The sequence below is a fragment of the Musca autumnalis genome, unplaced genomic scaffold, assembly GCF_047663935.1.
Source record: "Musca autumnalis isolate F117 unplaced genomic scaffold, ASM4766393v1 scaffold_1, whole genome shotgun sequence".
Taxonomy (NCBI): domain Eukaryota; kingdom Metazoa; phylum Arthropoda; class Insecta; order Diptera; family Muscidae; genus Musca; species Musca autumnalis.
The window spans coordinates 196,994,195-197,014,233 of NW_027411644.1; the positions used below are offsets into that span (position 1 = coordinate 196,994,195).

Below are 20,039 nucleotides of genomic sequence, written 5' to 3' on the forward strand. Positions count from 1 at the left end.
TGTGACGGCCTTGGGCAGAGAAATGCTCACAAGAAAGCATTCGTCATTTGCATTACTAATGACGATGAACTGCCTTATCGGTAACAGATAGAAAAAAAAGCTTTTTCACAATGGAAGATAATTGTTGTTGTGTTTTGCAATTTGCGAAATCATAATTTATTCTTGTTTGTGAATTTTAATTTCGAAGAAAAAATATGTGCATTTGGCTGAAGGGTTGGTAATGGCATAGTTCGTTTGCGTATGAGTTATTAAATAAAAACAAATAGATAATATTACTCATACGCAGTTCGTTCATACAAACGACCGGTGTCCACTGAACTATATAGTGAACTAGTTCGTTCAAACGAACTAGATTTTAACAACTTTACAAAAGATACACACCCTGACTTCTTTTGATACAGTAAAGTGGAGTGCAAATATTGTTATAAACCGTTTTTTTTTAACAAAGAAAATCAAGTATGTTCACTCATGATTCGAGCTTGCAGTAGTCAGCCATTTCACCTCTTTTTCCATTTGCAAGACATAGATCTGATTCTGCCGTTACCCGTAATTATTCATACAGTTAGTTTGAGGTCGGACTTCTTGAAGAAAATTAGGAATGCGGCTCTTCGTTTAGGAGCATTGGACAGATTGCCTAGTCTATTTTTATATTTTATGATTTAGGTGCCTCTTGAGTATCAACACGCAGCTGAGGAGCATCAGCTGTTACGACAAACCAGAGTAGTTTTAGCTCAACAATACTCGGAATGGTGCAGCCGTCTAAATTCCTATAGGACAAGGATTGATGACACAAAACACGACTCACTTCACCTTTTCAACAGCCCTGTGAACTGGAGCTAGTTGAGTAAGCTCCAGTTTCTAGAACTAGAGATAGACCCAGCGCCAGATTAAGCTGAAAAACGGAATTACAAACATATCATATGCTGTTACAACAACAACAACCGGTCCGACTATGTCCCTTTTTATTTTGTTAATCCATTGGACAGTTTTTTTTCTATTGCAAAGATTTCGGCTAGGGATACACTGATAATGGGTTTTACGATTATTCGGGTTTCGTGAAAAACTTTAAACTCTTTAAAGCCGACTTTTGATTATTCGTTAACCGCCGAAAACCGATTATAATCGAATATAGTCGACGATTTTCGTTGATGCGATCCGTGATGTATACATGCATAAAAAAGTACCGTCGATTACGCGGTTTTAACACACCCACTAGTCAACTACGACTAATAGTCGACCACGATTAATAGTCGACTACGAATAATAGTAGACTTCGTCTTTCGAAAGTCGATTAAGAATAATCGATCGTAAGTTTAAAAATCTAAGTCGACTTTCCTAACCGCAATTTTCGACTTTTTAGTTAAAGATAAAAATCGATAGATCGAAAAATCGACTTTGCAGTTAGAGATAAAAATCGACCGACGAATTACTTCATTACGTATCGCATTTCCGGTAGTGCCAGTGGAGTGCTTTTCGTGGTACCGGTAATTAGGACTGATGCCGCTTTTGGAAGTTTCATGGTTTTAACTCCGAGTTTGTCAAATGCAATAAGTATTTCGTTTATCATTAGAAAACACAGTAGTGCTGATAAGACACACCCTTGTGATATGCCCCGATGACAGGGAAATGGAAGGGAAGATACGCTAATCGGTCATAATAAGCGATTAACACGGACAAGCTCTGAAAGTATAGCTTTGTTCCTTTACTTTTTTAATGGCAAGAGTGGTAAAAGTGTCAAAATTGCTCTCTCATGAACATTTTTACCAGAAAAGTAAAGGAACGGAAAAATGGTAGATCTGGCAGCAATGTCAAAAAGAAACATAAAAAAATCAATTTCCGTCTTTTATTTCACAATTTTTAATTTAGTTTTGTCAGCGTTCTACTTTTTCTTCTGTTTTTCGTCCATTTTCTTCTTCATTGTGAAATAATCGTCAAACAAAAGTCGAAAAATCAGTTCTGCCAGGTAAAAACCTGCAGAAATTTTGCTGGTAGCCTGTGGTAGAAGAGAAAGCCATTTTCGCTCTCTCTCCTCTCTCACTCTCTTAAAAATTGCTTCCAGTTTTGCCACTTTTCGGGGTTAAGGAACGCTTTGTATGTTTCAGATGTGGGATATGCCAAGAGTTTGCAAACTCAATAATTTTTTTACCCGTATTCCTGTCAGTTGGTGCTAACAAGCTTGTGTATGCAAAAGTTCCGGTTTAGAACAACTGGTAGGATATTGGCTCCATCGGAATTATTATTCCTCAGTCGGTTTATTGCTGTCTTTACTTTATCTTGGCCAGGCGGTATACATTCAATACCATATTTTAGGATTGGATATGTGGTATCTTCGTTACCTTCGGATTGGATACGAACAGTTTGGAAAAATGTTATTTTTTATATATTGGACACACTATATGTACCTGTTAGCAAATGTCCTTGCTAATCTCTACAGGAGGATGTGCCTGTACCAAAACCATCAGTTTGATATTTGACGGTTGGGTAGACTTTTCGGACTTCATTCTGGCTCCTGTACATGTCGATTTATTCACACTACCGTTTTTCCATTTTTCCTTTCTTCTTTTCTCCTTATACCTCTTTCGTGAGCTACGCGTTGCCACTGATTGTAAAGTATCCCTATATGCAGCATTTTTTTCTTTGGTAGCAGCACGACACTCTTGGACATACCATGGGTTCCTTGGTGGAGGTCTCTAGTATGCAAGTATGGTCTTGCGGCTGTTTGCATGAAGTGGGCAATATTTTGCTGATATGTTATCGGGACGAGGAGTGCTTTATTGAGCAATATAGTGGAATATGCTGTGGCTATCTGTTGTGATTGCAGCTTACCGATGTCCAACTTCCGTGCAGTGTCTGTTCGTTCTTTATTTGTAATGATTAATTGCGTACGTACATACCTTTGCTGCAACAAGGTGCTGAGTCGATGTTTGCTCCTCTTGGCGATCGTACATCCAACACGCTCAATGAATGTCTTCCATCTATCACAATTTGAAAAAAATTGATTTCTTGTTTCTTGGTCTGGAGACATCTAGGTGCCATTATGAATGCCGACATGCTTAAATCGGGTACTGCTTACTACCATGTTTTTCCGCTGCGAAGTCTATCAGCCTCATTCCATTGTCGGATGTTTCACTGTGTAAACTTATTTTCCCGACTGTTGGGTCAAAGATATTCTCATTTCCAATTTAGCATTAAAATCGCTTAGAATAATTTTAATGTCAGGGGCTCATCTGCTCGACCTTGTCCTTGCTCTGTGGGGGCAAGGGCGCAAATAATACTGATGTTGAAAAATATAGGCCTTCGTGGAATGTGGATACCTTTTACCAATAAAACACCGAAGACTTGCGTTTTTAGCTGCCAAAGAGGTTTTTACATAAATTTACTATACTACTTGTTGGTGGTTCAAAAGTCGATTGCAAAGTGATTTTATTGAGTTTTATAGTAAGTTTACATTTATGAAATCCACTCGATTTCAACTGTCAATTCCATTGCTTGAACGTCAAATGAAATCCAATGGATTTCAGATGAGCTTTCATTTGACGTATACGCAAAGGAATTGACAGTTAAAATCGAGTGTATTTCGTAAATGTAAATCAAGCTTTATTCTGCTTACGTACTACTTTTGAGAAGCGAGATAATTTAGTAGTATGTACATAGTTGCTTGCATTATTAGTATTAAATATATGTATTTACAGTGATGGATTTTTTAACTGTTAAATTTAAAATTTAAGTATGAGTTGTATTCTTGATGTAATAGTAAATGAAGTTAATGGAAACATAAACGTAAAGTATTAATAAAAGGGAATATGTACACATGTCAAATTCATTGATGATAAACAAAAGAAAACGTAAAATAAAATAATTAAAAATGATGATAAAAGATAAATAATTAGAAATACATATATACATAATGGGATGATTCAAGCTTTTATGCTAATTATCCACCGGGCAACTGAAGACCAGATTTTTTTTACCTTCGACTAACTATAAAACCGCAACCAAACTCATGCTTTATGTCATGGCAGCAATAATACACTGCGTCACCTTTGGGTGTTGTTGTGACGCCTTTTCCATCGTATTTGCTGTATGGCAGTCATATCCGCCTTGTACTTTGCAAGTACATTCGCCAGTGTGTAAACTGCACCTTCTCTATAAACAGTTGGGACATTCCAGGTGCAGATTCGCAGATCTTGGCCCTTAAAATGTTTACGGGGGTCGTCAACTTTAGAGGCGTTTGTTTTTCTTTTCTTTCGTATTTTCATAGTAGGCTGATTTTTTCTAGGGGAGGGTTACTAACCCGACGACCAAGTTTTTAATGTTCTTATGGGTGAACGCGCTGCATATGTTAGCTCACTACCTTTAGTGGATGTTAAAGGCAGCTCCCCACGGAACACCACGGGGAGGTCAGTATCCACTTGAGATGCAAGAGAAGGGCCAAGATTAGTCTTGGGCTTTGCCATGTTAATGCTCGTCAGGACCGTTGCTTGGTATCTTTCATCCCATACGTCACCGTAGACCTATATATGAGGCTCTCAGGGCCAAAACGGCCTAACCCTTATTTTCAAAAAAATCAAACTGACTATGCCGATGGAACCGAAACTATTTAAAATATATACTTAGAAAATCACTATTGCATAATTTGACCCAAGGTGATACTGCATGCAGAAAACTGGTTTTCCTCTACGGAAAGTTCGAAAACTGTGGATGCCATAATGGCCTAAGCCGCTTAGGCCAAATCAAATATATGAAATATAAAAATATGTGTGGGTTAGGCCAAAAACGTACGTTACGTTACCGGTGTTTAAATTTTTGAATTTTCCTGAAGCGCCAGGAAATTTTTTTGGGGAAATTTATTTTTTTATTTTCAAAATTATTTTTTAATACTTATAGTTTCTCCCGAATCGAGTATCCCGAATCGAGTATCCGTTTAAATGGACAGTGGTAAAATCCATTACATTATTTTTTTATGAGAAATTGGTGTTTTTCTAATATGTATAAAGTAAAGAGTGCCAAATAAGAAGAAGAGCAATAATAATTTATACTAATTTGTATTATTTAAATATCTAAAAATGATACTGATAGTGTGCTAAGGATATGGAAAGAGCATTTTTCCAAACTGTTGGTATCCAATAGTAGCGAAGTCGACGAAGATACCACAGATCCAATCCCAGAAGATGATATTGAATGTATACCGCCAACCAAAATGAGGTAAAGACAGCAATAAACCGGTTGAAGAATAATAAGGCAGCAGGAACTGATGGCCTACCAGCCGAGCTGTTTAAAACCGCTAGTTAGCTCCATCTGGCAGGAAGAACGCGTACCCGACGGTTGGAACCTGAGCATCCTGTGTCCCGTCCATAAGAAAGGTAATAAGACTTTATGCTCCAACTATATGGGCATAAGTCTTCTCCCTATCGCCTACAAGATAGTGTCAGGGATATTGTGCGAACGACTAAAGCCATGGTCAACGAAATAATTGGACCATACCAATTCGGCTTTAGACCTGGCAAGTGCACCATTGACCAGATATTTACCCTGCGGCAAATCCTGGAGAAGACCCAAGAGATGCAGATCGACACCTACCACATTTTTGTCGATTATAAAGCAGCCTTCGACAGCCCGCTACGTTCAAAGGTATTCCAAGTCATGTCTGAATTTGGTATCCCCGCAAAGCTCATTCGGCTTTGTAAAATGACTCTAACTGCCACAAGATCTTCAGTTAAAATACGAAAGAACCTCTCCGAAGAGTTTTGTACCAAAAGAGGTTTCAGGCAAGGAGACAGCCTTTCGTGTGATCTTTTCAACATCATGCTAGAAAAGGTTATACGAGAGGCAAACGCCAAAAGAAGTGGCACAATCTCCACCAATAGCCACATGTTACTTGCTTATGCCGATGATATAGACATCATGGGACGATCAGTAAAAGAAGTAACAAATACCTTTATGAAGGTCGAAGGAGAATCTGCTAAAGTGGGTCTGGCGGTAAACGGCGGGAAGACTAAGTTGATGGTGTCGACGCGCAATACGTTCATAGAGATCGGGCCAACTGTTAACGTTGGTTCCTATAATTTTGAGGTAGTAAAAGACTTCGTCTACCTCGGCACCGACGTAAACACAGCAAACGACACCAGTTATGAAATAAAACGAATTGTATTGGCCAACAGATGTACTTTGGCTGAAATAAGCACTTCAAAAACAAAGCCACAACTCGTCAAACAAAAATAACGCTTTACAAAACACTGATACTACCCGTGCCCGAAGTCTGGGTACTTGCGCAAGCAGATATCTGAAGAAATTATTTATGATTTAAAAAATGGAGCCAAAATGGGTTTTTTTAATGGAATCCAAAACGGCCTAAGCCACATTGATTTTTTTATTAACCATTTAATATAGTCTTTATCTAATGCCATGTTCATACCAGCATTTGAATAACGTCGTTCGTTCTCATAATTACGTACACGAATTAACCCGTTCATACGACATGGCACACAATTCATAGCAACATGATTCATATTTTAATAGTTTTTGTTTACTGATTTTAAAGAAATTTTCAGCCAATAGACGAGTAAAGTTAATTGATATGAACTGAAAAAATATTTGTCCTTCTTTCAGATATCTATTTAATATTAAATTATATTAGTTTTATTCATGTTTTCTATTTTTTCTCACAATTTTGGTGTTTTCAGTAAAAATTTTTCAATTTTAAAAATTAACGAGAGAGAGACCTGCCAAAATAACTTTTTGGTATACACACTTTCCGGCAGGCATTTGATATTTGTTTCTAAATTTGAACGCGAATTTGAAACGATGGACAAGAAATGCAAATCCATTGGAAGAGAAGACACAATTTGCTATGATTTTAATATATACTAGTCGTTAAAACGTTTACTTTTCATTCATATTTTGCAGTTTTTCTAAAAATGTTTTGGTTTTTAATAAATTTTTAAATTTTGTGTTTTTCCTGTCATAATTAATTTATTTCGATAAATTCCCTCATTTGTTAGAGATGGGACAAATTTTATCGTCGTTCTGAGAGTAATTTAAATTGAACAATGTACACAAATCGTTGTTTGTTCTCAATATTTTGTATGGGAAATTAAGTAATTACATCGTAATTTCGGGTCGAACAACGAATAGAGAGCGAAACACCGTCAGTCTGAACAAGGCATAAGTTAATTAAGACCTTATGATTAACATACAACAAATATTACAACTAATATTTATTTCCGATTAATAAAAAAAAAATAATAAAAGTATTCTAAAAACTTATTTTATTTTAACTTCGTTTTTCTCAGAACGATTTTTTTGGGCTTAGGCCGTTTTGGCGCAGAGCGCATGATATGGATGTCAATTCAGGAGTTTGTTAGAAATGTAGTATAATAATTTTCTCAATACAAAACCACGGGTTTGGAACGTATGTAGGTATACACCTATAATAACCTCCAACATTTGCAAAAACTAGAGATTTTAAAGAAAAGCATTATTTATTTTAAAAATGATTAAAAAGTCTCAAAAATATATTTTTCAAATAAAATTTAAATTTGTCTCGCTTAAAAAAAATTGCAGGCGCTTTGTGGATTAAGTTGTCTCGAACGCATATCTAGCAAAAAATCTACAATATAATGTACGTACGCATAATATCACTTGCTGGTTATGGAAAAACTCTAATATTTTAAGAATTAAAAATAAAAAAAAACTTATCGACGAGGATGGGATTCGAACCCACGCGTGCAGAGCACATTGGATTAGCAGTCCAACGCCTTAACCACTCGGCCACCTCGTCTTGTTGCGGAACTCTTGCCGTAAGCCAAGAATTGGTTGATGCAACATTCTAGACCACTTGGAATGTTGCTGCAACATGTTGAAATTAGAAAATTCTACGAAAGCAGGTGATAAGAATTAATTTTAATTTATTAAAAAATACTATCTTTATTGAAATATAAACGTCAATAACAAAAAAAAAAAAAAAAAAAAAAGAATAGCAATAACAAATCCATAACTCGTAATGCATTTGGTATTCAGAATCGAGGATTTAATGAATGAAAATCTTCTATGAACAGAAAACCTTCGGCTTCGGCACACTCGTAATGAAAACAAATGTGGACTAAAATGTTCCGAATTTTAAAGGGCTATAAACAGAGGTGAGCTACTTCGCGAGAGAGGGAAGTCTAATATAGCATTTTTCTTCATGTTTCTTTACTTATTTCAACATATTCTAAACTTAATAATCCAAATTAATAAATTTAATTTAAAAAATTGCATAAACTTTGAATTGTTGTTGGTGCAGAAAACAAAGAGAAATTGACATCAACTTTAAAGTAACCTAATGCTCATGACTGGTTATAAACCACATCTCAAATATTCATTCATGCCTCATCAAAATCATCTAACACTTAACATTGAGTGTATGTATTTTATTATAGGAAATCACAAAATATATAACAGAATATCCTTTCGTGTTTCTAAATCAATTATTACGCCACATAAAGTCCATATTGTGATTTAATGACCACTACATTAACTCAAATAATAGTAGTTCAGTTAAGAATTACAGCTGTAGTATTCAATCCAACCAAAACAGAAACACCCAAAAGAAAATGAAAGCAAAGGAAAAACAAATCAACAATTAAAAAAATTATAACTATTCCTTTTACAACTATGCAATAACGGTAAGCCATAATTTTGTGCTTTAAAAGAAATCATTAGGAGTAGCAGCAAATAGTAGCTACAGCGAGCGGCACGGCACCATAAGCAGCAGCAAGGTAATTTGTACTATGACCGACCTTCTTGCATCTGCCGGTTACGGATATTTGTAAATACAGCATGTTAGACGTGTTTGATATGCCCATAAAAATGCCATATTCCTTCATCATTCAGAATATTGGCAACCAGTGAACATGCAAACGTCCAAAGATCTGCAAAGATAGGCGAGAGTGAGTGAGTTTAGTATTTTCATGTTAACGAAGGTGAAAGGATTTACAGAAATTTAAAAAGCATTTCAAGATTTCAAGGAGGTTTGTAACAGAATATATTTTAAAGGTCGTTATTCTAACCATAAACTTATAAAGGTATACATACTATTGAACCGGAGACATTTTATAGGTCTTTTGTGGACCGAAGACCTTTTTAAGGTAATCTGTGGGCAGAAAATCTTTTTAAAGGTCATTTATGAACAGACGACCTTCTAAAAGATATCTGTTGGGCAGAATACCTTCTAAGGGTCATATATGAACAGAAGACCTTCTGAAGATCATCTATGGACAGAAAATCTTCTAAAGTTTATCTGTGAAAAGAAGACCTTCAAACGGTCATCTGTACACAGAGGATCTTTTAAAGGTCTTCAATGGACAGATGCCCTTCTGAAGGTCTTCTATTGATAGAAGACCTTCTAACGATCTTCTGTGGACAAATTAACTTCTAAAGGTCTTATATCGACATATGACCTAAAGGTAATCTATGACCAGAAAACTTTCTAAAGGTCATCTATGGACAGAAGAGCCTCTTTTATGGACAAGATACTTTCTGAAGGTCTTCCATGGACAGACGACCTTCTAAAGGTCATCTATGGACAGAAGACCTTCTGAAAGTTACCTATGACCAGAAGTCGTTCTAAGGGGTCCTATGGACAGAAGATCTTCTTAAGGTAATATGTGGACAAAAGACCTTTTAGAGACAGTAATGGACAGAAGATCTTCTAGAGATAATCTACCACCAAATCAAAGACCTTTACAGGTTTCCTACGGACAGAAGGCCTTTTAAAGGTCTTCAATGGACAGAAGATCTTTTAAAGGTCTTTTAGAGACAGTGGTCTGCTATGAACCGAAGACCTTGTAGGGTCTTCTACTGGGAGAAGACCTTCTAAAGGGGCTGTATGATCCGAATACCTTTCAATGGCCTCATTTGGACATACGAACTTCTAAAGCTTTTCTATGAACAGAAGACCTTCTAAAGGGGTTCTATGAACAGACAAATTTCTAAAGGTCTTCTATTAACAGAAGATTTTCTAAAGGGGTTCTATGAACCGAATACCGTCCAATGATCTTATAAGGACATACGATCTTCTTAAGATCTTCTACGGACAGAAGGCCTTCCAAAAGTCTCTCAGGGTCAGAAGAGCTTCTAAAGGTCAGGGACAAGAGATCTTCGAAAGGTATTCTATGGATAGAAGACCTTCTAAAGATCTTCTATGGACAGAACAACTTCTAAAGCACTTCTATAAATAGACAACCTTATAAAGATCTCCTAGGAACAGAAGACCTTAAGAAATGTCATCTATGGACAGAAGACCTTCTGAAGGACTTCTATGGATAGAAGGTCTTCTCCGGACATATTACCTTCTGAAGTTCTCTTGTGAACAGAAGAACTTTTGAAGGTCTCTTAGGGTCATAAGAACTTCTGAAGGTCTCTCTGTGACAGGAGGTCTTACAACGGTTCTATGGACAGAAGAAATTCTAAAGGTCTCTTAGGAACAGTAGGTCTTCCGAAGGTCTTTTAGAAACAGAAGGACTTCTGACAATCTTCTATGAACAGAAAAAAAACTTCTAAAGGTCTCTCAGGGACAGGAGGCCTTCTGAGGCTCTTCTATGAACAGAAGAACTTTTGAAGGTTTCTTAAGGCAGAAGACCTGCTAAAGGTCTTCTATGGACGAAAGAACTTCTGAAGGTCTCCTTTGAACCGAAAATCTTCTAAAGATATTCTATGGACGCATGACATTCTAAGGTTATCCTATGGAGAGAAGACCTTATAAAGGTATTCTATGGACAGAAGAACTTCTGAAGGGCTTCTATGGACAGAAAACCTTCTGAAGGTTTTCTATGGACCGAAAACCTTCTGAAGGCCTTCTATGGACATACCTGTAGTGCGATTCTGTAACTTTTTTTAATAACGAACCGACATCGGTAGTTAACGAAAATATTCGGTTGAGTTAACGAATGTGCTATTCTGTAACTTTATTTTAACGATTGTAGAAATCGTTAACTCATACCGACGAAAATCGATAGGAAGGAAATTTCAAATATTATATTTTATTATTTATTAAAATATATTTTGAAGCTGAAAACATTATTTCTTCGCGAGTACAAAACATAAAGCGTTTAAGAAGGAAACAATTCATATTTTTGAAGGAATTTGGCTCAAATGTGTGTCTTTTGGATGAATACGGATGCCAGTAAAGAATGATTTCTTAAGATGTTTTTATTGTGTGTGTGATTTAAAAGTAATAAAAGTGATAAAACCATCATTAATCTTTTTTAAAAGCGCAGTTGTATTTTTTTAATTAAAAGTTGGGATCATATTTTGGGTTGTGGCCCTCTGTATGGAAATTCAGCTTTAATATTTGACATGACTTAAGCCCCTTCAGTGATCGTGGATCCACGTTACCGTCATTTGAGTTTATATATTCACATATTCAATTCACGCCCACATTAAATGAAATTTCTCATAGCGGAGAGTATGAAAAGTTCGAAAATCCAAGCTTATACGCCATTTTTAGCATTTTGATTGTTAGTGATGCTGAGTTAAAACCTATAAGATTATCACAGAACAAAGTAGGTTATAGTAATACTATTCACGTGTTGGCCTCAATGCTAAATTAAAGCCAACGAAAGCCTCCTATAAAGATAGTGTTACGGACATTGGTATAGGTCTTACATAGCAGTACCACACTTGAGTTCTTTTGAAGCATTAGCTAACGTTTTTCCTCTTTAGTAAGTAAAACAAAGGTTAGCGTAGTCTTCATATGTAGGATAGTATGGGGCAGCTTCGCCACTGTTGCGCCTTCGCCAGCGCCGATTTAATTGATGCTACATGAAGGTGGTCTAAAGGAAATTTATGAGTTAATCGAAGATCAAAGAGAACTTTGATGATCTTTATGCAGTTTCAATAAAATCGGCGCTGGCGAAAGCACAACAGTGGCGAAGCTGACCCATGTTATCATACATAGTTAACCCTTATGTAAACGCTTTAAGAAGATTTTTCTCAATAAGGCAGAATTTACCTTGTGTACACTCCTCATTAACATAACATATGATCATATAAAAACGCCGTTTTTAAAAGAAATCAACAACATATTGCAATAATGTACTGTCGTTAAGACTTAACAACAACTTTTTTTTGGTTGTTAACTTAACAATAATTTTCGGTAATTAACGACAAAATTTACCGACAAAAATTGTTAAAATTGGTATACTGAATAGCACTTACCGAAAATTATCGTTAACTACCGACATTCGTCGTTAATTCTGTCGTTAAGGAGTTACAGAATCGCACTACTGGGGACAGAAGACCTTCAAAAGATCTGTTATGAACAGAAGGTCTTCTGAAAGTCTCTTAGGAACAGAAGAACTTCTAAAGGTGTTCTATGGACAGAATAACTTCTGAAGGTATTTCAGGGACAAAGGTCTTCTATGGATATAAGGCCTTCAAAAGGTCTTCTATGGGCAGAAGAACTTCTGAAGGGACAAGAGGTCTTCTATGGACAGAAGAACTTCTGAAGGTCTTTTATGAACAGAATACATCCTGAGGGTCCTCTATGGACAAGAAACCTTCTGAAGGTCTCTTACGAGACAAAATACCTTCTACTATGAACATGTGGACTCTCAATGACGTTAGTACTTCTAAATGTTTTTTATTGACTAAAGATCTTCTATGGACAACAGAACTTCTACAGGTCATCCATGGACAGAATATCTTTTAAAGGTTATCGATGGACAGGAGACCCTTTCAAGGGGTTCTATGAACCGAATATCTTCTAAAGAGATTCTATGAACCGAAAGTATTTAATAGTTTTCTATGGGCAGAAGAAATTTTAAAGATCATCTATAGACAAAATACCCTCTAAAGGTCACCTATGAACAGAAGATCTTCTAAAGGTATTCTTTGGACGCAACAACTTCCAAAAGTCGTCTATGGACAGAAAACCTTCTAAAGTCAAATGTGGACCAAAAACCTTCTGAAGGTCTTCTATGGACAGAAGAGAAGACCTGCTGGAGGTCATCTATGAACAGAAGACCTATTGAAGGTCGTCTATGAACAAAAAATCATACCTTCTAAAGATCATCTACGATCAGAAGACATTTTAAAGGTCTCCAATGGGCAGAAGACTTTTAAAAATCTTTTATGAACCTTTTAAAGTACTTGTATGGACCGACGATGTTCTGAAGGTCTTGTATGGACCGACGATCTTCTGAAGGTCTTGTATGGACCAAATACCTTCTTTAGGTATTCTATGAAGAAAACATTCTAAAGGTCTTTTATGAACCGAAAACCTTCTAATGGTCTTCTAGGGACCGAATACCCCTTAATTGGCTTCTATGAACCGAATACCTTTTAAGGATCTTCTATAGACAGACGATCTACTCAAGGACCTCTATGGACAAGACGCTTTCTAAAGGTCTCCTATGGACACAAAACCTTCTAAAGGGCTCTTATGTACCGAAAACCTTCCAAAGGTCTTCTAGGAACCGAGGACTTTCTAAAGGTCTTCTATGGAAAAAATACTTTCTAAATGGCTTCTATGGTTAGAAGACCTTTCAAAGGTCTTGTAAAGGTCTTCTATGGAGAGAAGACATTCTAAAGATCATCTAGGACTAAAAGACTCTCTAAGATCATTTATAGACAGAAGGTCTTCTATGGGCATTAAGCTCTCTAAAGGTCTTCTATGGGCAGAAGTCCCTCAAAAGGTCCTATATGTACAGAAGACCTTCTAAAGGACTTGTATGAATCGAAGAACTTCTTGAGGTCTCCTGTGGACATAAGACAATCTCAAGTTATTCTATGAACAGAATTCTTTGCAGAATCCTTCTGTGGATACAAGCCATTCTAAAGGTCTTACCTCTGTCGACTATTGCCGTTGCTTGTCGTAATACATCTTCTACATGGTAGCTTATAAAATAAGATTATCATAGTCACTCACATTAGTTGATCTTAATTTCAATCTCTGAAATAAAATTACACCTTTCAACAAATTTTACTAGCGCCTCTTGTAGCAGAAAACAAATACGGGGCTGGGTTAATGTTATGTAATATGAATGCACGCATGAGCCATAACTTGCACTCAAGCTTAGGTACATAAAACCCCTTTTATTGTTAGCCACAAAGCATCTGTAGATGCCTTAAATTAATCCCGACAACGGACACCATGTTAATGGCTTCCTTCAATTCAATGATCTAATCAACAACAACAACAAGAAGAAGCGGGCAACACGTTTGCCTTTAATTGTCTTGTGGATATGCACAAGAATTTGGAAAAACAAAAGCAAAACAAATGCCAGGAACATCTTGGTCCCAACACCAACCAGCTTCATAAATGGCAAGGAAACTGTTCTTCTTCAGCTGTTACAAATTACCAATGACACACGTTGTGCCGCCACCGCCACTGATTGTGTGAGCTGTATTGATAATTTAGCTACTGGAGGAGGTAGAGTAGAGTAGCGAAAAAAGTTCGTGTGAACTATTTGAGAGATACACGAATTACGATTAATTTATGTTTATAACTAGCGTGTGGTGTAGGCGCTTAGTAAAGTTATTAGCTCATTGAGTTCAGGGTACATTTTTGACCAATTTAATTGGTATTAATGATTTGCTACAATTGCAGGTAATGGGACGGCCTTTTTATTTTCTTAAAAAGTATCAGTACCTGACTTGGTGGCCTGGTATGGGAGTCCCTAATATGAAGCTTAATTTTTGATGATAGTAGAGTGTAACAAATACTAATATCTAACTACAAATTCAATCCTAATACTTATTTGTAACGCATATAAAAACAGTCGTTCCGTCCTATCATCAATTTAATTAGCACCTATGCTAACAAATGTTATGCCCACATAGATAAATATTGTCAATAGCCGGCTTAGTATTCTCTTCCTCACAGGCCACCTTTGGCAGACTCATTCCATTCTCACAGTGTTTCCTTTGTCACAAAAAGCTGGACAAGAACTAAGGGATACCATCCCTCTCCATGTCATTACAATTCAATTCACTGTGCTTTCTATGCCCCGACTGGCTATGCCTTCGCTATTTACTTGGCAGCAGTTGCTCTGCCACCAGAAGCTAATGGGTCATGCGCATGCGTTTTCTGTTTGTTTACAAGCATTCTTATCTAATTAGCCTTGTTGGCCATGGATGTCCTTGTCCACGTGATATGTGCTTCTGTGGTTGCACTAAATTACTCTACAGTTAGCGATCTAAAAATAAACAAACTTAGTATGCGCCTTCGCGTTGCCATGAAAGCGGGTATGAACAACAACAAGAGGTGGTACAAAGAATTCCACAATGAATGAAGGCCAAGAGTAGCTCTTCACCACACATTCTTGAGATGTGGAAACAAAGATTGACAATACACACACGCTGAAACAGGGGTGTTTGCTTTTTTCCCATAGCCAATGGATTGTCTGTCCACACACACCCAAACCTTAGACTGAGACAGGCCACTTTAAAAGAAATTTGTTAACAACTTGCCAAATGGTTAAAGCCCTTTGGCTTAATAGCTTGTTTACAAAACAAATTCTGACCAAATTGGTGGATATGGCATGGCTATGGATAGGGAAATTCTTTAAAACCACTATTATTTGTTGGCTGGTGTATTTAGAGTGGCATTTGGTTGGTAACATCTAAAATTTTTGGCCTTGGAGCAAGGCTTAGATTTTTTTAAAGAACTTTTGGCCTTGCAGCAAGTCGTAGATTTTTTAAAGAATTTTTGGCCTTGGAGCAAGGCTAGATTTTTTAAAGTAGTTTTGGCCTTGCAGCAAGGCTTAGATTTTTTTTAAAGAATTTTTGGCCTTGGATCAAGGCCTAGATTTTTTAAAGAATTTTTGTCCCAGGAGCAAGGCGTAGATTTTTTAAAGAATTTTTGTCCCAGGAGCAAGGCGTAGATTTTTTAAAGAATTTTTAAACTTGGAGCAAGGCGTAGATTTTTTAAAGAATTTTTAAACTTGGAGCAAGGCGTAGATTTTTTAAAGAATTTTTAAACTTGGAGCAAGGCGTAGATTTTTTAAAGAATTTTTAAACTTGGAGCAAGGCGTAGATTTTTTAAAGAATTTTTAAACTTGGAGCAAGGCGTAGATTTTTTAAAGAATTTTTAAACTTGGAGCAAGGCGTAGATTTTTTAAAGAATTTTTAAACTTGGAGCAAGGCGTAGATTTTTTAAAGAATTTTTAAACTTGGAGCAAGGCGTAGATTTTTTAAAGAATTTTTAAACTTGGAGCAAGGCGTAGATTTTTTAAAGAATTTTTAAACTTGGAGCAAGGCGTAGATTTTTTAAAGAATTTTTAAACTTGGAGCAAGGCGTAGATTTTTTAAAGAATTTTTAAACTTGGAGCAAGGCGTAGATTTTTTAAAGAATTTTTAAACTTGGAGCAAGGCGTAGATTTTTTAAAGAATTTTTAAACTTGGAGCAAGGCGTAGATTTTTTAAAGAATTTTTAAACTTGGAGCAAGGCGTAGATTTTTTAAAGAATTTTTAAACTTGGAGCAAGGCGTAGATTTTTTAAAGAATTTTTAAACTTGGAGCAAGGCGTAGATTTTTTAAAGAATTTTTAAACTTGGAGCAAGGCGTAGATTTTTTAAAGAATTTTTAAACTTGGAGCAAGGCGTAGATTTTTTAAAGAATTTTTAAACTTGGAGCAAGGCGTAGATTTTTTAAAGAATTTTTCTTCCTGGAGCAAGGCGTAAATTTTTTAAAGAATTTTTAAACTTGGAGCAAGGCGTAGATTTTTTAAAGAATTTTTAAACTTGGAGCAAGGCGTAGATTTTTTAAAGAATTTTTAAACTTGGAGCAAGGCGTAGATTTTTTAAAGAATTTTTAAACTTGGAGCAAGGCGTAGATTTTTTAAAGAATTTTTAAACTTGGCGCAAGGCGTAGATTTTTAAAGAATTTTTAAACTTGGAGCAAGGCGTAGATTTTTTAAAGAATTTTTAAACTTGGAGCAAGGCGTAGATTTTTTTAAAGAATTTTTAAACTTGGAACAAGGCGTAGATTTTTCAAAAGAATTTTTAAACTTGGAGCAAGGCGTAGATTTTTTAAAGAATTTTTAAACTTGGAGCAAGGCGTAGATTTTTTAAAGAATTTTTAAACTTGGAGCAAGGCGTAGATTTTTTAAAGAATTTTTAAACTTGGAGCAAAGCGTAGATTTTTTTAAAATTTTTTAACGTTGGAGCAAGGCGTCCATTTTTTAAAAATTTTTAACCTTGGAGCAAGGCGTCCATTTTTTAAAGAATTTTTTGCTTTGGAGCAAGGTGTAGATTTTTTAAACAATTTTTGGCCTTGGAGCAAGGCGTAGATTTTTTAAAGAATTTTTGGTCTTGGAGCAGGGCGTAGATTTTTTAAAGAATTTTTTGCTTTGGAGCAAGGCGTAGATTTTTTAAACAATTTTTGGCCTTGGAGCAAGGCGTAGATTTTTTAAAGAATTTAGGAATCAACATTTATAGTCATCTGCAGTCCATATAGCCAACCATAGAATCCTAAACGCCACTTAATTACCAACTACCATGGAATTCCTTGTCATAATTTTATTGTTTTTAAATTAACACATCAACTATCATAATTTGAGACAGCGATCGTTATACCTGTCTGTCAACTTGAGTTATGGGCTTTTCTCCATCAAATTTGTTAAAAATATGAAAACAACAAAATGACTTCATTCATCGTAGGAAAAAGAACTTTAACTCTTCAACATTCTGCTCTTGACTGACTGACATACAAAGAATGAAGAAAAATTGCACTTCATAAATAAAAAACGCCTTGAAGGGTTCTACCTAAAGATGTTTGTTTATTGGGTGCTATTGTCGTGACAAGCATTTATGCTACTGTTTCCGTTTCAAGTACTTCACAGATACACACACACACAAACACACTCTCTAGAATGGGGCAAGTCATAACGATCTCTTATCATCAATGAAATGTCTATTTCTGTACGAAGATGATGACGAGCAAGAGTCCAGCCCCATTTAGCCACCACCACCACAACCACCTGTCCACGTTGGCCAAATGGGAGGCTTAGCTTCAAAAGCTTTAACACAAACATTCTCTGCTTTATTCTACCAAAACTCTTGTGCTAGCATATTTTCTTTCTTCTTTCATTGTTGGTGAATTGCGCATGCTTACCTTCCATCCATACCGTAAAACTTCACTACAAGCTCATTACTCGTGTAGCTGCTGCTGCAGGAGTAATTTTGCACAGCTTATTGGAGTTTCAACTTCAATTGAGGAGCTCTATACGCTTCTATATAAATTTCAAGTGAATTTGCAATTTAAAGTTATTTTCTATTCATCTGTTGATGGATCTGGACGGTGGTGCTTTTCCTAAAGGGAAATCGTTTTGTAAACCAAATATTAAAAATTAAATAAAAGTGCTAAAACAATATAAAAAGTCGATAACGAATAAAATCTTCGAAAAATAAAGATTTCTTATTGTGAAAGTGTAAGTTCTGTTTTTGTAGAAACATTTAAATTAAAATCTGTTCTAATAAGTTGTGTAAATAAGTGGAGAAATTACAAAAGAAAATATTGAATATCGATCAACTGTTTAACAGAAAGTAATTGTGTTAATTGCAAGCAAATGGATTTGTAATAACTGACAAGAATTGCCAATATAAATTGGAAATTACATTATCATTGCCAAATCGTGTACGAATTATAATTATTTTAAGAAATACAATTCCCAACCAAACAGTTGTGTAAGATTAAACACACATGACCGAATATAAATAAGTAAACGGGTTGGAAGGATAAAGGTGTAATAATATTTGAAGTCTGCGATCCTTAAAGTAAATATTTTCACGGTTTGTGGATTGATGGCCTTTGAGAGAGAAAATTTGTTTTAAACACTCAATATTTGTAGCATATTGCTTCTTATTGAGATGTAAGGACCGTTTTAACAGTTAATTGTCTGAAATTTTGGATATATGCCTACACCATCATAGGCTATGTACAGTATGGAAAGTTCATATTCGTACACCCCTAAAAAATGAATAAAATCGTTATTAATTCCACATTTTATATGCAATTATGAAACAAATGATGGGGATTACTATAACGAAAAAAGTTTTAAAAATAACAAAACAAATTTTTAACTTATTCCATCATTTAGGTGTAGATGACGCCTGCTTGGTTGGCAAAATTCGTATTCGTACATCTAGAAGCAGTATATATTTGTGGTACTAAAGGATTTTTTATCCTTTTGATCTTTTCTTCTTTTAGAGTGCCACTGTTGTAGAAAAATTTAATAATTATAACTTAATTAAAAAATTTGCGTGAATAAAAAGTCGGACGAACATTAGAAATATTATGGCAGTTTATTATCGAATTTGGGATGAAAAAACTAATAGCAGTCCTTCTTCAACAATATTCGTGGACTGATATGAAAATAAATGTTGCCAGCGTTTGGAAATTCAACGTAACGTAATCCCGGCTAAGGCAACGTAAAGTCATTTTGGTTTCTACGTCGTAAAAATCGCAAGTTTCGTTCCATATTTGGTCTAAAACTTATTGTAATTTTAGAATACAGTTCCGAAAATCATGTTATGTAAAGACATGTCGGAAATTACGAGAAAAAATAGATTATTAAGGGCGAAAATTTCTCCGAAAGTAATACATAGATCAATAGGTTACCCCTCGTAAACAATTTGCTTAATTCCTTTGACATTTATGTATTCATTTTGGAAATTTTTTAAATGGTTTTATTTAGCTCACCCTGTTTGTTTTATTATTTATTTTTGGGTCAAATTTAGTAATTCAAATTTCACCTCCTTCCTGTCAATCGATTAATCTGAAATTTTGTATACACTTTGGATTTTGGTGACAATACAATTATGTTTATTCATTATCATTATAAATTCAAGATGGCCGCCGCTACAAAATTGCGGATAAACTAGGTTTTATCAATCCCATCAATATGGGTATCAAATGAAAGGGCTCAACAAGCAGAATACTATAAAAAATTGAAATCCAAGATGGCGGCCGCCACAAAATGGCGGATAACGTAGGTTTTATCAATCCCATCAATATGGATATCAAATGAAAGTGCTCAACCAGTAGAATACAATGCA

The 20,039-nt window shown here is 35.5% G+C and overlaps 1 non-coding gene across 1 annotated transcript; it reads right to left on the reverse strand.

Moving 5' to 3' along the window:
• Positions 1-7,698: 7,698 nt before the first annotated feature.
• Positions 7,699-7,780, reverse strand: TRNAS-GCU (transfer RNA serine (anticodon GCU)). The gene has a single exon. It is a non-coding gene; the product is annotated as a tRNA-Ser (tRNA).
• Positions 7,781-20,039: the final 12,259 nt, after the last annotated feature.